The sequence below is a fragment of the Ranitomeya variabilis genome, unplaced genomic scaffold (genome assembly GCF_051348905.1).
Source record: "Ranitomeya variabilis isolate aRanVar5 unplaced genomic scaffold, aRanVar5.hap1 Scaffold_103, whole genome shotgun sequence".
NCBI classification, from domain to species: Eukaryota; Metazoa; Chordata; class Amphibia; order Anura; family Dendrobatidae; genus Ranitomeya; species Ranitomeya variabilis.
In genome coordinates, this window is record NW_027507936.1 from 243,141 (window position 1) to 250,000 (window position 6,860).

Sequence of the window (6,860 nt, forward strand, 5' to 3'; positions counted from 1 at the left end):
CCTGGTGCTGCCTCTGAGGGGCTGGGCATGATGCTGGCAGCCTTGTGCTGCCTCTGAGGGGCTGGGCATGATGCTGGCAGCCTGGTGCTGCCTCTGAGGGGCCGGGCATGATGCTGGCAGCCTGGTGCTGCCTCTGAGGGGCCGGGCATGATGCTGGCAGCATGAGGCTGCCTCTGAGGGGCCGGGCATGATGCTGGCAGCATGAGGCTGCCTCTGAGGGGCTGGGCATGATGCTGGCAGCATGAGGCTGCCTCTGAGGGGCTGGGCATGATGATGGCAGCATGAGGCTGCCTCTGAGGGGCTGGGCATGATGCTGGCAGCATGAGGCTGCCTCTGAGGGGCTGGGCATGATGCTGGCAGCATGAGGCTGCCTCTGAGGGGCTGGGCATGATGCTGGCAGCATGAGGCTGCCTCTGAGGGGCTGGGCATGATGCTGGCAGCATGAGGCTGCCTCTGAGGGGCTGGGCATGATGCTGGCAGCATGAGGCTGCCTCTGAGGGGCTGGGCATGATGCTGGCAGCATGAGGCTGCCTCTGAGGGGCTGGGCATGATGCTGGCAGCATGAGGCTGCCTCTGAGGGGCTGGGCATGATGCTGGCAGCATGAGGCTGCCTCTGAGGGGCTGGGCATGATGCTGGCAGCATGAGGCTGCCTCTGAGGGGCTGGGCATGATGCTGGCAGCATGAGGCTGCCTCTGAGGGGCTGGGCATGATGCTGGCAGCATGAGGCTGCCTCTGAGGGGCTGGGCATGATGCTGGCAGCATGAGGCTGGCTCTGAGGGGCTGGCAGCATGAGGCTGGCTCTGAGGGGCTGGGCATGATGCTGGCAGCCTGGTGCTGCCTCTGAGGGGCTGGGCATGGTGCTGGCAGCCTGGTGCTGCCTCTGAGGGGCTGGGCATGATGCTGGCAGCATGAGGCTGGCTCTGAGGGGCTGGCAGCATGAGGCTGCCTCTGAGGGGCTGGGCATGATGCTGGCAGCCTGGTGCTGCCTCTGAGGGGCTGGGCATGATGCTGGCAGCCTAGTGCTGCCTCTGAGGGGCTGGGCATGATGCTGGCAGCCTGGTGCTGCCTCTGAGGGGCTGGGCATGATGCTGGCAGCCTGGTGCTGCCTCTGAGGGGCTGGGCATGATGCTGGCAGCCTGGTGCTGCCTCTGAGGGGCTGGGCATGATGCTGGCAGCCTGGTGCTGCCTCTGAGGGGCTGGGCATGATGCTGGCAGCCTGGTGCTGCCTCTGAGGGGCTGGGCATGATGCTGGCAGCCTGGTGCTGCCTCTGAGGGGCTGGGCATGATGCTGGCAGCCTGGTGCTGCCTCTGAGGGGCTGGGCATGATGCTGGCAGCCTGGTGCTGCCTATGAGGGGCTGGGCATGATGCTGGCAGCCTGGTGCTGCCTCTGAGGGGCTGGGCATGATGCTGGCAGCCTGGTGCTGCCTCTGAGGGGCTGGGCATGATGCTGGCAGCCTGGTGCTGCCTCTGAGGGGCTGGGCATGATGCTGGCAGCCTGGTGCTGCCTCTGAGGGGCTGGGCATGATGCTGGCAGCCTGGTGCTGCCTCTGAGGGGCTGGGCATGATGCTGGCAGCCTGGTGCTGCCTCTGAGGGGCTGGGCATGATGCTGGCAGCCTGGTGCTGCCTCTGAGGGGCTGGGCATGATGTTGGCAGCCTGGTGCTGCCTCTGAGGGGCTGGGCATGATGCTGGCAGCCTGAGGCTGCCTCTGAGGGGCTGGGCATGATGCTGGCAGCCTGAGGCTGCCTCTGAGGGGCTGGGCATGATGCTGGCAGCCTGAGGCTGCCTCTGAGGGGCTGGGCATGATGCTGGCAGCCTGAGGCTGCCTCTGAGGGGCTGGGCATGATGCTGGCAGCCTGAGGCTGCCTCTGAGGGGCTGGGCATGATGCTGGCAGCCTGAGGCTGCCTCTGAGGGGCTGGGCATGATGCTGGCAGCCTGAGGCTGCCTCTGAGGGGCTGGGCATGATGCTGGCAGCCTGAGGCTGCCTCTGAGGGGCTGGGCATGATGCTGGCAGCCTGGTGCTGCCTCTGAGGGGCTGGGCATGATGCTGGCAGCCTGGTGCTGCCTCTGAGGGGCTGGGCATGATGCTGGCAGCCTGGTGCTGCCTCTGAGGGGCTGGGCATGATGCTGGCAGCCTGGTGCTGCCTCTGAGGGGCTGGGCATGATGCTGGCAGCCTGGTGCTGCCTCTGAGGGGCTGGGCATGATGCTGGCAGCCTGGTGCTGCCTCTGAGGGGCTGGGCATGATGCTGGCAGCATGAGGCTGCCTCTGAGGGGCTGGGCATGATGCTGGCAGCATGAGGCTGCCTCTGAGGGGCTGGGCATGATGCTGGCAGCCTGGTGCTGCCTCTGAGGGGCTGGGCATGATGCTGGCAGCCTGGTGCTGCCTCTGAGGGGCTGGGCATGATGCTGGCAGCCTGGTGCTGCCTCTGAGGGGCTGGGCATGATGCTGGCAGCCTGGTGCTGCCTCTGAGGGGCTGGGCATGATGCTGGCAGCCTGGTGCTGCCTCTGAGGGGCTGGGCATGATGCTGGCAGCCTGGTGCTGCCTCTGAGGGGCTGGGCATGATGCTGGCAGCCTGGTGCTGCCTCTGAGGGGCTGGGCATGATGCTGGCAGCCTGGTGCTGCCTCTGAGGGGCTGGGCATGATGCTGGCAGCCTGGTGCTGCCTCTGAGGGGCTGGGCATGATGCTGGCAGCCTGGTGCTGCCTCTGAGGGGCTGGGCATGATGCTGGCAGCCTGGTGCTGCCTCTGAGGGGCTGGGCATGATGCTGGCAGCCTGGTGCTGCCTCTGAGGGGCTGGGCATGATGCTGGCAGCCTGGTGCTGCCTCTGAGGGGCTGGGCATGATGCTGGCAGCCTGGTGCTGCCTCTGAGGGGCTGGGCATGATGCTGGCAGCATGAGGCTGGCTCTGAGGGGCTGGCAGCATGAGGCTGGCTCTGATGGGCTGGCAGCATGAGGCTGGCAGCATGAGGCTGGCTCTGAGGGGCTGGGCATGATGCTGGCAGCATGAGGCTGGCTCTGAGGGGCTGGGCATGATGCTGGCAGCCTGGTGCTGCCTCTGAGGGGCTGGGCATGATGCTGGCAGCCTGGTGCTGCCTCTGAGGGGCTGGGCATGATGCTGGCAGCCTGGTGCTGCCTCTGAGGGGCTGGGCATGATGCTGGCAGCCTGGTGCTGCCTCTGAGGGGCTGGGCATGATGCTGGCAGCCTGGTGCTGCCTCTGAGGGGCTGGGCATGATGCTGGCAGCCTGGTGCTGCCTCTGAGGGGCTGGGCATGATGCTGGCAGCATGAGGCTGCCTCTGAGGGGCTGGGCATGATGCTGGCAGCATGAGGCTGCCTCTGAGGGGCTGGGCATGATGCTGGCAGCATGAGGCTGCCTCTGAGGGGCTGGGCATGATGCTGGCAGCCTGGTGCTGCCTCTGAGGGGCTGGGCATGATGCTGGCAGCCTGGTGCTGCCTCTGAGGGGCTGGGCATGATGCTGGCAGCCTGGTGCTGCCTCTGAGGGGCTGGGCATGATGCTGGCAGCCTGGTGCTGCCTCTGAGGGGCTGGGCATGATGCTGGCAGCCTGGTGCTGCCTCTGAGGGGCTGGGCATGATGCTGGCAGCCTGGTGCTGCCTCTGAGGGGCTGGGCATGATGCTGGCAGCCTGGTGCTGCCTCTGAGGGGCTGGGCATGATGCTGGCAGCCTGGTGCTGCCTCTGAGGGGCTGGGCATGATGCTGGCAGCCTGGTGCTGCCTCTGAGGGGCTGGGCATGATGCTGGCAGCCTGGTGCTGCCTCTGAGGGGCTGGGCATGATGCTGGCAGCCTGGTGCTGCCTCTGAGGGGCTGGGCATGATGCTGGCAGCCTGGTGCTGCCTCTGAGGGGCTGGGCATGATGCTGGCAGCCTGGTGCTGCCTCTGAGGGGCTGGGCATGATGCTGGCAGCATGAGGCTGGCTCTGAGGGGCTGGCAGCATGAGGCTGGCTCTGATGGGCTGGCAGCATGAGGCTGGCAGCATGAGGCTGGCTCTGAGGGGCTGGGCATGATGCTGGCAGCATGAGGCTGGCTCTGAGGGGCTGGGCATGATGCTGGCAGCATGAGGCTGGCTCTGAGGGGCTGGGCATGATGCTGGCAGCATGAGGCTGGCTCTGAGGGGCTGGGCATGATGCTGGCAGCATGAGGCTGGCTCTGAGGGGCTGGGCATGATGCTGGCAGCATGAGGCTGGCTCTGAGGGGCTGGGCATGATGCTGGCAGCATGAGGCTGGCTCTGAGGGGCTGGGCATGATGCTGGCAGCATGAGGCTGGCTCTGAGGGGCTGGGCATGATGCTGGCAGCATGAGGCTGGCTCTGAGGGGCTGGGCATGATGCTGGCAGCATGAGGCTGGCTCTGAGGAGCTGGGCATGATGCTGGCAGCATGAGGCTGGCTCTGAGGGGCTGAGCATGATGCTGGCTCTGAGGGGCTGAGCATGATGCTGGCTCTGAGGGGCTGAGCATGATGCTGGCTCTGAAGGGCTGAGCATGATGCTGGCTCTGAGGGGCTGAGCATGATGCTGGCTCTGAGGGGCTGAGCATGATGCTGGCTCTGAGGGGCTGAGCATGATGCTGGCTCTGAGGGGCTGAGCATGATGCTGGCTCTGAGGGGCTGAGCATGATGCTGGCTCTGAGGGGCTGAGCATGATGCTGGCTCTGAGGGGCTGAGCATGATGCTGGCTCTGAGGGGCTGAGCATGATGCTGGCTCTGAGGGGCTGAGCATGATGCTGGCTCTGAGGGGCTGAGCATGATGCTGGCTCTGAGGGGCTGAGCATGATGCTGGCTCTGAGGGGCTGAGCATGATGCTGGCTCTGAGGGGCTGAGCATGATGCTGGCTCTGAGGGGCTGAGCATGATGCTGGCTCTGAGGGGCTGAGCATGATGCTGGCTCTGAGGGGCTGAGCATGATGCTGGCTCTGAGGGGCTGAGCATGATGCTGGCTCTGAGGGGCTGAGCATGATGCTGGCTCTGAGGGGCTGAGCATGATGCTGGCTCTGAGGGGCTGAGCATGATGCTGGCTCTGAGGGGCTGAGCATGCTGGCTCTGAGGGGCTGAGCATGCTGGCTCTGAGGGGCTGAGCATGCTGGCTCTGAGGGGCTGAGCATGCTGGCTCTGAGGGGCTGAGCATGCTGGCTCTGAGGGGCTGAGCATGCTGGCTCTGAGGGGCTGTGGGACAGCCTGTCAGAGCCTGTGGCGTGGTGCAGGGGCCAGTAAAGGGGGGCTGAGGGAGTCCGTGGGTCTGGTATGGGGCTGTGGAGGCTGTGTGGCGCTGTAGAGGGGGTCGTGTGGTGGTGTAGAGGGGGTTGTGTGGTGCTGTAGAGGGGGTTGTGTGGTGCTGTAGAGGACTACAGAGCCACACAGCCCCCTGGTGTGACTTCCTGAGTGCCATGACAGCTGACTGTATATACATGTATACACATACATGTATGTACATGTGCCATGACCGCTCCTTAGACCATACATGGATTGTCACTTACCCAAACCGAGGCTGAAGAGGTTTAGCTGCTCCACATGATGATGATGATGGAGGCCGGAGAGGAATGTTCCTCCATAGCGATGTCGTCCATTAGGGAAACTTGGAGTCCTTGTCCCGCCAGGTCTTGAGCGAGTTTAGTCTGCACGATGCCTTGTTACCTATTTGAAAAGAGAAGAAAAAAAAGGAAATTTTTGAATTTTGACATTTTTTCTTCTAAGCCCTATTAATTGTACTGGTACATTAACCTGTTCTTCCACGAGCGTATATATTCCCAGCAGACACACAGCGAGCGGGCGACTGCCCCAAGTATTACCTACTGAGAGACAGGGAAAGAAAGAACAATAATTAATAAGGGAAACATTGCATTCATAATCAGTGTTCACAGCTGAGTGACTGTGCTCAGCTCCCCCTAACCCTCCCCTACCCCACAGGGAACCCCTGTATCCTGCCATGCCCCCCACAGCTGACCCTATACATTGTCCTCACTTCCCATTGCAGGGACCCTGTCTCCCACGCAGTGCCCCCATACACTGCGCTCAGCTCACCATCCCCCTCCAGGGACAGCCTGTCTCCCCCGCAGTGCCCCCCCCGCCATACTCTGTGCTAAGCTCCCGGTCCCCCTCCAAGGACAGCCTGTCTCCCCCCGCAGTGCCCCCCCCACAGCTGACCCCATACAGACATGCAGCGGTGGTGCCGATACGGGCTCATACTTACCGGCCGGCAGCTCCAAGATTCAAATCTGGCGCTCACAGGTCACGTCATTGTTGCTGAAGTCAGAACGGGAAAGCAGCGGGCGGGCTCGGCGCCATGTCACACAGAACCCGGCCGCCCCTCGCCCCTCGCCCCTCCCCCCGCTTCACCTTACAGCCGGGCAGAGGATGTTATTATTAATTTGCTGCCTTCACTACAGGGGACGTGTCACAGGATTCCTCCCCCTTCCACTATGCACACAGGCCGGCGAGTGACTTCCTGGTTCCGGCCGCACAGCAGGGACCCCGCCCACCGGCCAGACAGTGCTGAGGAGGGGGATGGGTGACAACCTCCTCACACACCGCCCCTCCCCCGCCACTGTCCGCCGTAACAGCACACAGCCGGGGAATGAATGAGCCCCAGGGGCGCAGCACTGGCCCCGCCCACCACGGGCAGCACTGGCCCTGACCCCCGCCCACCCTGCACCACACAGCGGAGCACAGGGGGAGAGCAATGAGCCCCGGGGGCACACGGCGCTGACTCCGCCCACCCTGCGCCCACACACCCGAGCACAGGGGGGCATCTATGAGCCCCGGGGGCAGACGGCGCCGACTCCGCCCACACCGCACCACACGGCGCTGACCTCGCCCACCCCGACCCACACACAGTAAAACCCGGGGG

General features: G+C 64.3%; 1 long non-coding RNA gene across 1 annotated transcript in view; it reads right to left on the minus strand.

The window, feature by feature from the left end:
* Nucleotides 1-6,860, minus strand: part of LOC143789121 (uncharacterized) — a 61,590-nt gene that overhangs the window by 54,727 nt on the left and 3 nt on the right. Inside the window, exons 1-3 of the long non-coding RNA XR_013218919.1 lie at nt 6,204-6,860; nt 5,735-5,805; nt 5,491-5,647 (exon numbers count right to left, since the gene is read on the minus strand). The exon at nt 6,204-6,860 is cut by the window's right edge and continues 3 nt beyond it. This is a non-coding gene — a long non-coding RNA (uncharacterized LOC143789121). The remainder of the gene's footprint in view (nt 1-5,490; nt 5,648-5,734; nt 5,806-6,203) is intronic.